The sequence below is a fragment of the Hylobates moloch genome, unplaced genomic scaffold (assembly GCF_009828535.3).
Source record: "Hylobates moloch isolate HMO894 unplaced genomic scaffold, HMol_V3 SCAFFOLD_5, whole genome shotgun sequence".
NCBI lineage: Eukaryota > Metazoa > Chordata > Mammalia > Primates > Hylobatidae > Hylobates > Hylobates moloch.
The window spans coordinates 32,300,886-32,318,557 of record NW_026652280.1 but is presented as its reverse complement, the minus strand read 5'-3'; the positions used below and the strand labels follow the sequence as shown (position 1 = coordinate 32,318,557).

At 41.7% G+C, this 17,672-nt stretch overlaps 1 long non-coding RNA gene across 2 annotated transcripts in view; it reads left to right on the top strand.

Annotated features, from left to right (window-relative positions):
* The window catches only part of LOC131383598 (uncharacterized), a 28,909-nt gene extending 12,604 nt beyond the window's left edge, over positions 1-16,305 (top strand). For both annotated transcript variants that reach the window (XR_009213741.1, XR_009213742.1), the window contains exon 3: positions 15,265-16,305. This is a non-coding gene — a long non-coding RNA (uncharacterized LOC131383598). The remainder of the gene's footprint in view (positions 1-15,264) is intronic.
* Positions 16,306-17,672: the final 1,367 nt, after the last annotated feature.

The window sequence follows — 17,672 nt, the reverse complement described above, 5'->3', positions numbered from 1 at the left end:
ATTTTATTTCTATCATTTGTTCTGCTTTTCTGTTCTCTTCTTTCTTCCCTTCTTTCTTTTGGATATTTATTTATTTATTTTTTTGAGACAGAGTCTTACTCTGTCGCCTAGGCTAGGAGAGTGCAGTGGCACAATCTTGGCTCACTGCAACCTCTGCCTCCCAGGTTCAAGTGATCTCCTGCCTCAGCTTCCCGAGTAGCTGGGATTACAGGCATGTGCCACCATGCCTGGCTAATTTTTTTATTTTTAGCAGAAATGGGGTTTCACCATGTTGGTCAGGCTGGTCTCGAACTCCTGACCTCAAGTCATCTGTCTGTCTTGGCCTCCCAAAGTGCTAGGAATACAGGCATGAGCCACCAGGCCAGCCTGGATTTTTTTTTTTTAAACTAATGTTCTCATTGTATTTCACACTTTTTTTTTTTTTTTGAGATGGAGTCTCTCTCTGTCGCCCAGGCTGGAGTGCAGTGGCGCAGTATCGGCTCACTGCAAGCTCCACCTCCCAGGTTCACGCCATTCTCTTACCTCAGCCTCCCGAGTAGCTGGGACTGCAGGCACCCGCCACCACGCCCAGCTAATTTTTTGTATTTTTAGTAGAGATGGGGTTTCACTGTGTTAGCCAGGATGGTCTCGATCTCCTGACCTCGTGATTCGCCCGCCTCTGCCTCCCAAAGCACTGGGATAACAGGCGTGAGCCACTGTGCCCGGCCTATTTCACACTTCTTTTAGTTTATCATTTATATCCTTTATACTTCTTTTATGGTTACCTAGGCCATTTTTAATTGCCCAATTAACTTAACACACCCTAATATTATTATCCTCCTGAACACTGCAGTGATTTTATAGTGGTTTAACTCTGATCACCTCTTGCCCAACTTATCAGCTATCTTGCTTTATATTTAGTTCTGTGGTATTTTAGCCTTGTTTTTAGTCATACAAGTTGTATATTATTAATATTTTTTATCTAGTAAATGCTTATTTATATTTACTCACACCCTTATTCATACATTTATTTTATTTTATTGAGACAGGGTCTTGCTCTGCCACCCAGGCTGGAATGCAGTGGTGTGATCTCAGCTCACTGCAACCTCTGCCTCCAGGGCTCAAGCAATCCTCCCACTCCAGGTTCCCAAGATGCTGGGACTACAGGCATGTGCCAGTATACCCAGGGAAGCTTTTAATTTTTTGTAGAGATGGAGCCTTACTAGATTGCTCAGGATGGTTATATATTTATATTTACTCGTACATGTGTCAATATCTTTTGTCTATCACTTATTCACTTATTTATCAATATTATTTATAATTCCTTTTTGTCTTTGGGAATTAATTTATGTCTGTTTGAAGTATATTCTTTGGAATTTCCTTTAATGAGAATTTGTTGGTAATGTGGTCAAGGTTTTTCTTCCTTTTCCTTACTTTGTCTAAAAATTATTTTAGTTTCACTTAATTTTTGAAAGATTGTTTTTCTGGCTAATAGAATACTAAATTGAGTGTTATCTTCTCTCAGCATATTGATACTGTTAGTCTGCTGTGATCTCTCATTGTTGCACTGAGAAATTGCCATCATTCTAACTGCCACTCTTTCTTCTTCCTGGCTATTTTCAATATATTCTTTTGTCTTTGGTGTTTTCCAGTTATACTATGAAGTATCTAGTTTTTAAAATCTTGGTTAATATTGCTTTGGGCTTCCTGATTTTGAGGACTGATGCTTTTCAATGGTTATGAAAATTCTCAGTCATTATCTTTTCAAATATGATTTATTTCATATTCTCTTTATTGTCTCTTTCAGAAATTCTGATTAGTCACATGGAAGCTGCTTCAATCTATCTTACATATCTTGCAAACTTTTTTCTGCCCTGACTTTTCATTAATTTCTTTAGCTATCCTTCCAGTTTTCTAATTCCGTCCTCAGCTATTTTAATTTACTATTTAGAGCAATCAATTAAAATTTCAATTTCAGTTACTATATGTACATTTTATTTCTGGAATAGCTCTCTGATTCTTCTAAATATGCTGGTTGTATTTAGACCCTTTAGTTGCTTGCACATATTTCCAAGTATACCTTTTACTTCATAGTTATAATTAATATAGTTAGTAATGTAGTTATTATTTATTTTATGTGAACTAATTCCATTATTTGAAGCCTTTGCTGGACTGATCTGCTGTCTACGTTTCTGCTAGTTCTCACTCATGTCTTGATTTCTTGTGTGTTTTGTGATTTTTCACTGTGAGCTGCTCATTTGATGTGTAAATTTGTCTATGGGAATTCTTAGTGAAGTTATATTCCTCCGGAGAGGACTTGCATTCCTTCTGCTAGTTACTTTTCCAGCAATAACCCAAGACCAGCTTAAAAAACACGTTATTGAGGTATTCTGCACATGGCATAAAACTTACCCATTTTAAACATACAATTCAATGAGTTTTGGTAAGTTTACAGTATTGTGCAATTATTATCATCCAGTTTTAAAACTTAAAAAACAAATTCTCCAAAGATCCCTTTCCTTGTTTACAGTTAGTCGGTATTCTTACCCCTTAGCCCAATGCAATAATTAGTCTACTTTCTTCCTCTATGGATTTGTCGATTCTGAATATTTCATATAAACAAAATCATACAATATGTAGTCCTTTATATCTGGCCTCTTTCACATAGCATAATGTTTTGAAGATTCATCCATGTTTCCAGGATCATTTTAGGTTAAAGTCTGAGCTTGCAAATTTATTGGACCACATAAGTAGCATGAATTCAACCACAATCCTGTGCAAAGGCCAGCTTACAGATAGAATTTTTTTCCCACCCGATGCTAAGGCTGAAATAGACAAGTTTTCTTGTTGACTGTTTCTGAGCAGCAGATTTCTTTATCATTTGCTCTTTTACAGAGGGTGTAGCTCTTTGTGACATTACTTTTATGTCAAGGTTCCCTAATAGACCCCCTCCCTTATCTCCAATGCAGCCCCATAGTAGAACGTCAGGGCCTTCAGATTTCAGAAGAAACCCTCAGGGAAAAGCCAGCCTTGGCAGTCATTCAGCCCCAGAATTCTTGCTTTCACTTTATCTTTTGCCTGTGTGTGTGTGTGTGTGTGTGTGTGTGTGTGTGTGTGTGTGTGTGTATGTGTGTGTTTTAAATAACTGTGCTAGTTTGACAATGCTTTTATAAATATAAATTTCATTTTTTCCCCAGGATTTTAGATATTTTCCCCAGGATTTTAGATATTTTCATGGCAAGGACTCTTCAGGGTGTTTTGTCTGCCATACTCCCAGAAAGAGAAGGCTGACAAGAGCCTTTTACAAGAGTCCTTTGCTCACCTGTTTGGATCTCAGATAGGTGAATAATAAGGGAAAAATATTCACGTTCTGAGTACGAGGCCATCCCAGTCCCTGCCTGCGGTCTCTCCCAATCTCAGCTTACCTAAATCACCTAATGAAGAGTCTTATTTTTGAGTCTACTTTGTTTAGCAGTAGTCTGCGGTCACCCCTGCATACTAATTACCTCGTATGCTTTTTTCACCTCTGGTGGGTCAGTGAAAGCAGCCATTTCTCAGACTGCATTGGGAACTGCTAAGGTCTCTGTTCAGCTTAAACCATGTCAGTTTTTTAGAGTTGAAGTGGAAAGGGCAGGGATTGGAAATGAGGAAACTGAGACCAGGAGAGGCAAAATGACTCGCCTATTACCACAGAGAGCTGGAACTTGAACTCAGACCCACTGACTTACAATGTTCTTTCCATCACGTCATCCTGTCCCTTGTTGATGACAAAGAAAAATGGAGTGAGAGGGTGCAGCACTGGTGCATTCATTAAGGTAAAATTTTAGAAGAGTCTGAATTTTATTTTATCTTGGATTTCTGTGTTTCCATTGCCCACTGTTAAGTGAGAGTAGTAGTTAAGGAAAACAAACAAACAAACAAGCAAAAAACTTGCTGTTCATTGTTTCTGTTTTTGAACAATGTGGATCATTTTGCCCAGAAATTTCTGACTTCTCAGAATGTTAGAGATGGCCCATTGGTTTGGCCCTTTAACTGGAGGAAAATGAGGGAGGAGCCCAGAGTCTTTATCCCAGTATATCAGCCCCTCTTTGATGAGTTTCTTACCTCATTTTGGGGGAAAGATAATGTTATTAATGCCCTTTCTAGCAATTTGAAAAAAAAGACAAACATGGCTTAGAGTGAAATCCTCGGTGATCGAAAATATCATTAGAAACAAGCTCCTGGTGTTCACTCTGTCATTTCCAAGCGTTCTGATGAGTTTCGTTTGAATGCTGCACTATACGGAGTTGGCTGAAGCCCACAACTGTGTGCGCGTGTTGGCGATGAGGCCCCTTCCTTGTTGAGGAAGGAGGAGGGAGAGGCAGGCAGATGTCATTTAGTCACCTGCATTTGAAACTGAGATGAGCCCCAGACAGAATCTGCAGATTTGCTTCTGGTGCAGTTATCAGTCGCTGCATCCAAACTGCCTCAAGCTGTGTCTGCATAGTGCCCAAATGATGCACTCGTGAGTGAAAAAACAAACAAACAAACAAAAAAACTAGCCAGTATGGTCATCTGAGTCATGAAGACAAATAATCACTATAGCAGGAAAAATTACAACCAAAAAGCCAGCTGTTGAACTGAATTCAATAGTTTTAAAAAAAGGTGGGGGGAGGGCAATAAAAAATTCAGTGAAATTCCATTTCAGTTTCTGATTGTTTTTCCAGGACTACTTTCAGGGAAAATCAGAGTCTTTGTTTTTAAAAACGATGCCTGCATTGGTTAAAAAAATCCAAGGCAATACTTACACCTCTTTCTTCATCCTAAAGAACCAGCTCCTTAGGGTCTCATTTGCGTGTAGGTAGATTCAAAACAGCTGAAGTTGTGTACATCTAATTGGATGGAATTCGAGTCTTTCCCCGAAGCTGTAAAAGAAAAAGCAGGGCCCGGAAACATGATGAATGTTCTTCAGGTGACAAAGATTTGAAACTGCTGCTCTGAGCACTTGCAGGAGATTTCTACAGCAGCCTTCAAGGCCACCCTACCAAGGCAGTGCTGAATTAGCACTTTTTTCTGCCTTATATAAATAAGAATGCACAAATGAACATAGGCGCAGCAATAAAAATCACAATGAATAATTTGAGCAGTTGCCAAATCTTTGAACCTGATTTTGTTTGCACTTGACTACCTTAGAAATAGTAGAACAAAAAGCAAGAGGTAGAGATGTGCCCAGTTTAAGTTCCTGGGTGGTCCCTGAGGCTATTGATGCTCTGCCCATATTTTCTTGTCACTGACTGTTCCAATACATACCTATGACTTCTGACTGCAAGTGCTTATGAATCTCCTTGCAGGCAGGAAGTGTTGGGGACTTCATGCTCTGGGGAGTAGCCCCCAGCCAATGGTTGGTGGAAGTAGGTGTATACATATCCTGCCTACCTGCCCCTTGGTAAGACCACTCTGTGGCATGTTCCATACTATCTGCCAGCATGACTGAGCTTCAGATGCCCACAGTGGTCATCTGATCAATAGTTCCCTCGTTGCTGGCTTCCTTCCCTTCCCTGTCTTCTGTTCCCACTTCCCTTCTGGTGCTTCCTGGAATCATTTCCCAAATAAAGTATTTGCATTCAAATCCTTAGTCTCAGAATGTGTTCCTGGGAGAATTTAACCAAGACATAGGAAATATCTTCTCTTAACTGAAATCTGTTTGTGACATCTAATTCTTTGTCTTTCTGATTTGGCCATCATTCAAAGCAAGTTAAAGCTGAGGGTGCAGAAATCACCTTTCCAGTGGTGTATTTCACAGAAGAAATAGAAACTCAAATCACACAGCCAAATGGTTACAGAAATTAGACTAGCAGCCAGTGGTCCTGACTCCCAAGCTGGTACTCCGCCAGCCCTACTGTCAGGCCTCTGAGCCCAAGCTAAGCCATCATATCCCCTGTGACCTGCACGTATACATCCAGATGGCCGGAAGCAACTGAAGATCCACAAAAGAAATGAAAATAGCCAGTTCCTGACTTAACTGATGACATTCCACTATTGTGATTTGTTCCTGCCCCACCCTAAGTGATCAATTGACTTTGTGACAATACATCCTCGCCACCCTTAAGAAGGTACTTTGTAATATTCTCCCTGTCCTTGAAAATGTACCTTGTAAGAGCCACCCCCTGCCCACAAAAAATTGCTTTTAACTCCACCGCCTATCCCAAACCTATAAGAACTAATGATAATCCCACCACCCTCTGCTGACTCTGTTTTCAGACTCAGCCTGCCTGTACCAGGTGATTAAAAAGCTTTATTGCTCTCACAAAGCCTGTTTGGCGGTCTTTTCACACGGACATGCGGAACACTACAGCACACCATCCTGGGCAGCGCTTAACTGTCATGTTTAGCAAGGTATTCCTAGTTTTAGGGTTGCAGCTTAAGAAATCAAATCATTGATTTCCACCTTTCTCTGTTAGGCAGGACTTTATAACTCAATCAGCATTCGTTTTGTCCCCCTCACCCCCCAACCACTTTCTTGTGAGTCCCACTTTGTTGGGCTCACAGATCATTAGGTGTTTTGATTTTTTTTTTTTTGAGTTGGAATCTCGCTCTGTCACCCAGGCTGCAGTGCAGTGGCATGATCTCGGCTCACTGCAACCTCCTCCTTCCAGGTTCAAGCGATTCTCCTGCCTCAGCCTCTTGAGCATCTGGGATTACAGGTGCGCAGCACCACGCCTGGCTGATTTTTGTATTTTTAGTGGAGATGGGGTTTCACCTTGTTGGCCAGACTGGTCTAAAACTCCTTACCTCGAGTAATCCTCCCACCTCGGCCTCCCAAAGTTCTGAGATTACAGGCGTGATTTTTCCTTTATTCATTTGACAAATACTTCCGGAGTACCTAGTTGGGCCCTAGGCATTGTGCTGGGTCTAGGGGCTATTCCAGGATGCCACACTCCTTGCCCTCACAGAGCTTACAGTCTGTGGGGAGGAGGCCCTTGGAGCACAGAAAATTCGAACTCAGAATGAAAAGGGGAAGGCCGAGTGCTTAGCACAGAGGAGGAATATAGAACCTAGATCAGGAGAAGCCTCCCAGGAAGAAATGATATATGAGCCAAGGGCAGAAGTTGATAAGAGGGGTGGGTGGGTCTTCCAGACAAAGAGAAAGGCTTCCAGGAGGAAGGCTTGTAGGAGACAGAGCACAGCCCATTGGAAATAAATGAAAGAGGTTCAGTCTGGCTGGAGCTTAGTAAGGGTAGGCAGATGGGGCCGAGAAGAAGGCAGGGTCCAGATCACAAGGGCCTTGGAAGGCATGTAAGGAGACCAAATACTATTTGGAGGACAGTGACGAGCCATCCAGATACTTTAAGCAGAGGAGTGGCACGATCCAGATTTTATGTGAGAAAGACTGCTTTGGTTCTTGGTGCAGAATAGATTGGAAGGGTACAAGCCAGAAGGCAGGGAGACTAGTTAGGTGAGCTCAACAGTGGCCTGAGTTTAAGCTAATGACAGTGGGGGTGGAGAGACAATAGGATAAATAATTGGGAATGAACATCAAGAAGACTTGGGGACTGACTTGGGAGGTTGGAGTTAAGGAACAATCCCAAGTCTCCACTTTGAGCAGCTGGGTTGGCAGTGGTGCTGTTGACCTGTCAGCCTGTGGCTGACGTGGAGCCAAGGTCCATGGGGGATCCAGAAGAAATAAAGCAAGGAAAGTCTATTGCCTTTTAGTATAGTTTGGAGAGAAGAGTAACACACCAATATGGAAAAGTTAAGTGCTAAAATGTGAAGAACCAAAGCAGCAGGACAGCAGAGAAGGGAGAAGCATGTGGATCTGTGTGGTCATTAGGTGGCAGAACTTGAGGACCAGAAGGTGAGATGGAGGAGGAGGGCATATTAGGTAGGGGAAGATTGTCCTGAGAAGTAGGAGGTGGGAGCCCTGAGCCAGATAGGCTAGAGCAGACAGTGTGGTGAGAGGGAGGAAAGGAGGCACAGAAATTTCTGGAAAAGCATGGCATTTCTCTCCTTTGCCTTATATCTTACATCATCTCTTCCCAGAGCTAGGGAACAAGAGAATTTGCTCTTGTGACAAACTGAGCAGGAAAACAAGACTGGAATAAGCTCCCATGCTGGGGAGAGGGGAAGGTAGGAGGGACGTATGCAGGCAGACTGCCCAGAGCAGTCCTGTGAAGGAGGCGATGTGCATTTGCGAGCTCTCTCTTGCCTCAGGGGCTTCCTACTTAGAGGTTCCACCAGGGTAACCCACTAGGGCAGCTCTCACAAGCAGATCCTCTTGTTGGCATCTGGGAGCTTGGCTTGATACTGTCTTGCTACCAAATTTGTCTTCATTCATTTTACACATATTTATTGAGCATCAACTCTATGTCAGTAGTAAGCAAACAAATAAAGCCTGTCTTCATGGAGTTGACATTCTATCTGGGGGAGGGAGAAAATAAAAAATAAGTAGAGCATGTATATGGTTGATTAAGTGGTGATACATTCCATGGAAAATAAAATGAAGGAGAAAGGGGGTTAATGATCCTAGGGGTTGGGGTTGAGTGTGGGTGGGTTTGCAGTTTTCAAAAGTATTGCCAGGCAAGTCCTCACTCAGAAAGCAATTTCTGAGCAGGCTGGAAGAGGAGAATGCTCATGCTGTGAGGGTACCTGGGGCAAGATGTTCCAGGCAGAGGGAACTGCAACAGCAGAGGCCCTTAGTAGAAGCTGGCTTCGTGTCCTCAGAAGCTGCTCACTGCCAGACTTTGGCTTTGATGCTGAGTGAAATGGGAGCCACTGGAGGGTTTGAGCAGAGGAGGACATGATCTGCCCTTATCTCCCACCCAAGAGGTGACAGGGCAAGTTTGACAAAATACTTCAGGCCAAAGTGAATACAGCAGAAGATGACAGCCAAGAGCCTTTTCTTTTTTAAGATAAAAAAATCCTTTCTAGGACATTAAATTTCAAACACATACAAAAGTGAAGAATATAGTGTAATGGATTCCCATGTACCTATTGCCCAACTGCAAGGTTTACCAACTCAAGGACAGTCTTTTTTTTTTTTTTTTTTGAGAGACAAGGTCTTGCTCTGTTGCCTAGGCTGGAGTGCAGTGGCACAGTCATAGCACACTAAAGCCTCAAACTCCTAGGCTGAAGCCTCCTGAGTGCCTGGGACTACAGGTGTGTGCCACCACACTTGGCTATTTAAAAAAATTTTTTTTTGTGGAGACAGAGTCTCACCATGTTGTCCAGGCTGGTTTCAAACTCCTGGGCTCAAGCAATCCTCCTGCCTTGGCCTCCCAAAGTGTTGGGATTACAAGTGTGAGCCACTGTGCCTAGCCAAGAACAATATTATTTTATTATCTATAGCTCTAGTCTCCCACCCTCACTGGCTTTATGAAGCAAATGCAAACATGGACCTGTTTTGTCTGTAATTATTTAAGGAAAAATCTCAAAAATATAAGGACTCTTTAGAAGAAACATAACGACAATACCTGTATTATGCCTAAAACATGGAATAACAATTCTTTAATATCCTCAAATATTCAGTCCATCAGTGTTTAAGTTTTCCATAAAAATGTCTGAATAGTATTCGAATAAGGCCCACATGTTGCATTGGAATTATTTGTCTTTTAATTTAACAAAAGTGGACTTTCTTTTTCAGAGCAGTTTTGGGTTCACAGCAAAATTGAGAGGAAGGTATAGAGATTTGCTCTATACTCCCCGACCCCACACATACATAGCCTCCCCCATTATTATCAACTCTGATCAGAGTGGTCCATTTGCTACAACTGATGAACCTACATTGACACATCATTATCACCTAAAGACCACAGTTTACATTCGGGTTCAGTCTTGGTGTTATACATTTTATGGATTTGAACAAATGAATAATGACATGTATTCAGCATTATAGTATCATATAGAGTAGTTTTTTTGTCTCCACAGTTTTGACTTTTTCAGAATGCTGTATAGTTGGAATAATACAGTATGTAGCCTTTTCAGATTGGCTTCTTTCACTTAGTAATATGCATTTAAGTTTTCTTCATTCCTTTTATGGCTCGATGGCTCATTTCTTTTTAACACTGAATAATATTCCATTTTCTGGATGTACCACAGTTTATCCATTCACCTATTCAGGGACATCTTGGTTGCTTCCAACTTTTGCCAATTATGCATGAAGCTGCTATGAACATCTGTGTGCAGGTTTTTGTGTGGACATGTTTTCAACTCCTTTGGGTAAATAACAAAGGGCATGATCACTGGATATCTTTTAACTTTCAATCTATAGTTTCCCATCCCATCTCTTTTTATCCTTGAAATTTATTTGTTGAAAAAACTGGGTTATTTGTCCTATAGAATTTTTCACAGTTTGAGGTTTTCTATCTGCATTCCTGTGGTGTTGTTTACCTTGTTTCTTCTGTCTGCTCTATTCCCTATAAAATGGTCATTAAATCTAGAAGTGTGATCAGATTCAAATTGGATTTTTTTGTTAAGACTATTGTATGGGACGTTTTGTGTTCTTCCAGGAGACTTTTCATAAAGGAGTCCTGAAGATGGAGTGTTGTAAGCTTAGTGAGGGAGATCATTTTGGGTGATTTGGGGAGGGATGTTCCCAAAGTCTAGAAAGGTGCTATTGACTAGAAAACTGGCTATTAGCTTCATGCCTGTACAAAATCAGACGTTCAGTAAACGTGTGTGTGTGTGTGTGTGTGTACACACACGTGTCTATGTGTCTTTATGTATGAGTTTTGTCTCCAGAATGAGAAAATAATGTGTAGTTCAGATTGTAGCTTAGTTAGGGTATGCCAAATTTCCTGGCGTCTTAAGGAAGTGGAATCTATTAATGAGAAATAAAACATTGTGATATTAACAGTAAAGACTGTGTAATACTAATATTACTATAATAAGGAATTGTGGCCACAAAGACCAAGAGAAACAGTGTTGCCACTCTTGTGGCAAGCACTTTCCCTAACCTCTCCCTCTTTAATTTTTCAACTGGTGTGTAGCAATTACATTAGTTGTTGTATTTAATACATAGTATATTTGTTCTTAGACTTTTACGACTGCTGCTAATTAACTGTACAGTCTTTTATTAGTGTTTGAAATTCTAATTACTGCAGTACCAGGAAGTTTTAATATTGTTAGAATGTATTGCTTCTTTATTGACTCCCAGGTTTTCCAACTCCGGTTGTGAACCTTGGTGAGTCAGTATTCATTAGAGGAGCACACCCTGGTTTAAACAACCCTTCTCTTTTATTAATGAACAAAGACGTAAAAAAATGTTTCCTTGGAACTGGGGTTAATGTTGAATAGCTTGTTGCACATCCCATGCCAATGGCTGATTTTCATGGAGCCGAGGGAATTTCTGTGACTGGCAAAGAATTACCTGTGTAATGTGCCCACTTCTCCTGACAGGCTGGTCCTCTTCCTGTCCTGCCCACACACTATGCTCATAGCTCTTACTGGCTCCATGTACACTCTTGGCAGGAATGTCTTCTTCTGTGCCCAGCTATGCTTGCTCAGATGTCACTTTCTCCATTAAGCCTTCCCTAGTCCCAAACTCCCCAGAATTCCCAGTCTAAACCCCTGATTAGGTTGCAAACTTACCCTGTGTCATTCATTAATTGCCTGTGTGTGTTACCATCATGCCCCTAACTGGAATGTAAACTCTGGGAGGGTAAAGATCACCTCATGGGTATCTTCGCTACACCCCACAGCCCTGTAATGCTGCAGATACTCAATTATCACTTCTTGATTGATTGTTCCTTATTTGTGGGGAATGAGGGGTACAGAGCAAAATTTAAGAACAAAATTTATGACCTATGTCAACTGCTTTAAATGTAGAATTATAAAATTGTTGACATTTGGGCCATACATGTATTAAAGTCTGTCTCAAAGCCTTGCCTTTTTCCCATCCTTTCCCACAAATACATACTGGGCACCTGCTAAGTAGCAGGTGTGATGTCAGCACTAGGGATGCAAAATGATGAAGACCTGGAGCTTGTGTCTGGTGGAGCAGAGGCACCTGATGAGTGTATGGTATGTTATGACATGGCCAGTGATGTGTTAGGAGGAAGTCACAGATGATGGGATGCCAGAGGAAAGGGTGGGAACGTCCTCTTGTGGGGAGGATTCCTTTATCCTTTTGCCTCCTTACTGACTTCAGTGAGTAACTTTTTCCAAGAATGGGATTTTCTAACATAACTTAATGGTGGTTTCTGCTACAATTATCCCTTAACTCTGGGAAGAAGCAGTTCCCCATGTGGCTTTAGAGCACAGGCTCTGGAGTTAGATCTGTGTTCTGGGCATGGTGCTGATATTGTCTAGGTGTGGCCTTGGGAAAGTTTCTTAACGTTCCCAAGCCTCAGTTTTCTCATATGAAAAAGGGAGATGATCACTATTCAGTCATGGGGTTGGATGAGGATTCAATAAGATGATGCAGAATTTGTGGGTCTGCTGCATCATGAACGTTCAGTAAATGTTGGCTGTTATGATATTGCTAGAAAACATTCCTTCTAACTTTACTCCCTTTCTTCTCCCCCTCCCTAGAACTTAAGCCCCTTTCTTCTGGTGCCATACATGCCATTAGCTTCACAGAAATATCTCATTGGTTCCTAGGGCTTGAATATCAGTCCCAGGGACATTGTGTAGTTAGACAGGAGACAGTGAGGGAACAGGAACTTGGAAGTTCCTGGTTCTGAGCCTGCCTCCCATCCCGCCTGTTGCCTTTGCTGGGCCTACTCTTTACCAAGTGCAGAGCCAAGGGCTGAGGATTTCTGTCTCCCATTGGGACGTAGGGGGTGAATGAGTTAACATTTACAAAGTGCTCTGAGCTCCTAGGAGAAAAGGCACAATCTAAGTATTCTCATTAGTGCATTAATAATAGATGAGCATAAAGCACTTTACAAATATGCTGTTCTTTAGCAATGCTAAATAATACTTCCACCAAGCTACCTGTGAGTAGAGGGGCTGGTTCTTGAGGCTCTCATGGTTTTAGTCTTGGCTGTCACTAATGCAGAGTGTGATCTAGGCAAAATCACTTTCCCTTCCGGGTCTCAGAACAGACAGGTCAGAATGGATGATGTCAAAGGCATCTCTTAATTTGGTGCCACTCTTTAGGGTTCTTTATTTAGATGGAGAAATGACTACAGCTGGAGTCAGAGCAGTCGTTTGTGGGAGGGCATGATGATGTCTCTAAAGCAATGCCAGCTGCTGGGCAGAGATTCCAAGCAGTGGCTGCACCTGCTTCCTCTTCCTCCTTTGTGTCACTGAGAACAGGCTTGCCTTTTCTCTAGGGTAGGGGTGGGAGTCCTTGCCCCCAGGACTGTGGCCAAAAGATCTGTTGGGTCTGAGTGCTAGAAAATACTTTACAACCATATTCCTTTTAAAAATGTTATAGTAAATACATGTAACAAAATCTATCATTTCAACCCTTTGAAGTGTACATTTCAGTAGCTTTAAGTAACTCCATGTTGTTGTGCAACCAATCTCCAGAACTGTTTTCTTTTTCTTTCTTTTCTTTTTCTCTCTTTTTTTTTTTTTTTTTTTTTTTTTAAGAGATGAAGTCTTGCTCTGTTGTCCAGGCTGGAGTGCAATGGTGCTATCTTGGCTCACTGCAACCTCCACTTTCTGGGTTTAATGGATTCTTCTGCCTCAGCCTCCTGAGTAGCTGGGACTACAGGCACATGCCACCATGCCTGGCTAATTTTTGTACTTTTGGTAGAGATGGAGTTTCGCCATGTTGGCCAGGCTACTTTTGAACTCCTGACCTCAGATGATCCACCTGCCTCAACCTCCCAAAGTGCTAGGATTACAGGCATGAGCCACTGTGCTGGCCCAGAACTTTTTTCATCTTGCAAAACGGAAACTTATATCTATTCAACTACAACTTCCCATTTCTCTCTCCCCTTAGCCCCTGGCAACACCATTCTACTTTCTATCTCTGAGTTTGGCTCCTCTAGATCCCTCATATGGATGGAATCAATGGTTTGCTTCACTTAGCACAATATCTTTAAGGTTCACACATGTTGTAGCATGTGTCAGAACTTCCTTCCTTTTTAAGGCTGAGTGATATTCTATTGTATGTATATACCACTTTTTGCTTATCCATTTATCCATTGATGGACACTTGGATTGCCTCCCTCTTTTGGCTATTGTGAATAATACTGTTATAAACATGGGTGTACAAGTATCTTTTTGAGAACCTGCTTTCAATTCTTTTGAGCATATACCCAGAAGTGGAATTACTGGATCATATGGCAATTCTACTTCCAATTTTTTGAGAAAATGACTATATCCCTTTATTCTCCAAAAATGGAGTTGGACGAGAATCTTTGATGACCTCAGATTCTCCACTCTGCATGGTTATTTTCATCAAGGCCTCTGCCCTCACCTGTATTCACTAAATTATGACCCTGAAGATAATTTGCATTTCATCCAGGGGATTACATAATTTTAGAATTTGGAGCTTAGATGAGACCTTAAAGACTTGCTACTCAATGGAGGTATGTGTTGATTTGGACACATCCAGGGCCTAGAAGCTCATAGCTGTACAGCATAAACTGTCCTGGGGGTAGGGCAACTCTAATTAGAAGTATCAAGCTAAAATTGACCCCCTTAATTTTACCCTTGGTCCAGTGGGACAACACACACACAAGCCACACACAGCCATTCTGGTGTTTTATGTCAAGTCTTTTCTCCAGCCCACACATTTGGTTTTGACCACTCCTTACCAGAAACTTCTCACCACCACTGGCTTCAGAGGTGAAATTTGGTGGGTGGCACCTTTTCAGAATCCTTGATATCCTAAACAGATGCCTGGATAATTTCACCTATGCTGGTTTCCTTGGCTCACTCAAAATATGGACAGGTCCCACCTGCTTTAAACACAGTTTTCTGCTCCTTGACAGTCTTTCAGATAAAACGTTTGAGAAAATCACAAACTAGCAAGGGGATGAGCTTTCCTGCAGTATATACACAAGAAAAGGGATCTTTCAAGGGAATGCCAGGTTACATGTCATATCCGCTAAGATGTGTGCGGCTGCAAGTAACATCTGACTAACAGTGTCTAGAGTAATAAAGACATTTAATGAGCTCACATAACCAAGAGCTGGACTGTTTTAGCTTTGGTGTTGGGGCTCAGTGGTGCCATCCAGGAACCAGGCTCTTTCTATGTGACCCTAGCTTGTTGCCTTTGATTCTTAAACTTATTGCCTCATGGTGACAAGTAGTTGCCTCAATTCTAAATGGAAAATCCTTACATACTGAGGATTAAGGTAGGAAGAAATGGAAGCCTTCATTCTTATCTCTGTCTCCTTTTTTTAACAGGAAAAAAACCATTCTTCCAGGAGAGGCTCCTCCAAGCAAACGTCCCCTTACATCTCTTACCAGAACTGAGACACATGCTCCCATCTAAAACAATCACTGGCCATTAGAAATGGTGTTACCGTGCCTGTCTTGGACCAATCACATTTGATCCTCTGGGGATAGAGACATGTTGCCACCTGAACAACTGTGGGGTGCTATACCCCTGGAAAGCAAGGAGAATGGCTGCGGGTAGGCAACTGACAGCATCTACCACAAATATGTTACTCAGAAGAAGAATCGAGAATGGCCATAATTTTTATTTAAAGATTTCTATTTTACAGAGGCATATCTGATTAAGGGACATTAAACTTCCCTGTTAAACTTATCAAGACAAAAAGACAAGGCATCTTGCCACGTTTCTTAAATATTCTCTGCAGTCTCTCTTGACCTTTTCCCAGCTGTGCTGTAAACATAAACATAACATATCTGAATAGCATTTTATGGTGCACAGATAATTTTCACATACATTATCCATTTGACTCTCACCATAACTGTGTGGGGTGGGTAAGGTACGATTGTACTTTTCATTAATTTTCTTTTTTTTTTTTGAAACAGAGTCTCGTTCTGTTACCCAGGCTAGAGTGCAGTGGCGTGATCTGGCTCACTACAACCTCCACCTCCCAGGTTCAAGTGATTCTCCTGCCTCAGCCTCCAAGTAGCTGGGATTACAGGCATGTGCCACCATGCCTGGCTAGTTTTTGTATTTCTTTAGTAGAGACGGGGTTTCACCATGTTGGCCAGGCTGGTCTAGAACTCCTGACCTCAGGTGATCCACCCGCCTTGGCCTCTGAAAGTGCTGGAGTTACAGGCGTGAGTCACTGCTCCCGGCCACTTTTCATTAATTTTTATTGGACTTAGGATTAGAGGGATGAGCAAATCCTACTACTTAGTGCGTGGAATACTAACATCTATTATTTGTGATTGGCTTCTCTCTTGTTTTAATAATTAACTAATCGATCCATTCTCTTTTATTACCATCTCCCACTCACACTTTTTCCTCCACATGGGCAATCATTCTAAATATGTCCAATGTTTATCTTGTTATTTGTATGCGTATTTATGAAGTGAATATTTTGTTTAGTGTGTATGCAGTTTCGTTTGCATAAATTATAATATTCTGTGAGTCTCATTCTGGTTTGTACTTTTTTCATTCTGCTCTGTTTTTAGAAGTGATCCATGTTGCTATGTGTATCTACTCCATTGTCTTTAAATGCTGCATAATACTCCACGGTGTTTGCAGATCATGTTTTACTCATCTCTTCGCCCCCTAGTGGAAACCTTGATGGCCTCCAACTCTGCACACAAATGGTTTCAAACATGAACCGCTGATGAAATGTGGCAGCTGATGAAATGTGACCGCTGATGGACCTGGGTGGGAGTTTCTGGGATGCCGACTAAAAAGCATGGTGGCTGGGTCATAAAATACACACTTAATTTGAATAAGTGCCACCCAGTGGCTCTCCACAAAGCCTGCACTAGTCCATTCTACTAGAAATTGTTCACATTTAGCTGGAAACTGGGTCTTGGAGATGTTAAGTAACTTGCTCAAGCTCACATAAGGAGTAAAAGTGAATTAGGACATCAAGGACCCAAATCCAGGCCTTGTAACTTCGGGGCCATTTTATTTTCCAGGGCATCACCCTCTAAGTCTCTGGATCATAATATTGAGCACTAATAAAAAGATTTCTTGAGGCTTTTGTTATTTACATAATGAATTTCAGAAATGGCTTACTGGTGCTACTGGCAAGTTGCAGGCAGAAGAAAGAATGAAAGCGAATGGGCAGCTCATGTTCTATTCTCTGATTCAACCTGTTTTGGGTCCCTTTTGATTGCTTTACTACAGTTGCTATTACATTATTTTGGGAAGTATTTTAAAAAGAAGAGGAAGTGCTGGATATCTGAACTCCTTTCCTCCAGTCTGCCATGAGCCAAAATGTAGTACCACCATGCCTGTCTGACATGAAAGTAAAAGAGGAGTCATAGAATCAGATAGTGTTATAACCAGAATGGGCCTTACAGACCGTTTAGTCTAATCCTCCCATTTTATAGATGAGAAAATATAGGCCCAGAGAGAGGAAGACACTTGCCTGAGGTCACACAGCTGGAAGGAGAGCAGGATGGGCACCCAGGCTTTCTGAAAACCAGTCCCTTTGATGCAGCTGAACCCCCACATTGGGGTTCAGCTCAAGAGGGTCCTTAGCTTTGCTCAGGAAGGAATTCAAGAGTGAGCCGACAGTTAAAGAAAGCAAGTTTTTAGAGCAATAGTGTACAGCAAAATGGCTGCTCCACAGACAGAGCAGGACCATCCCATAGGCAGAGTAGCACTTGTGCATTGCTGGCTAGCTCTATTTATAGCTGCTTCTAATTAT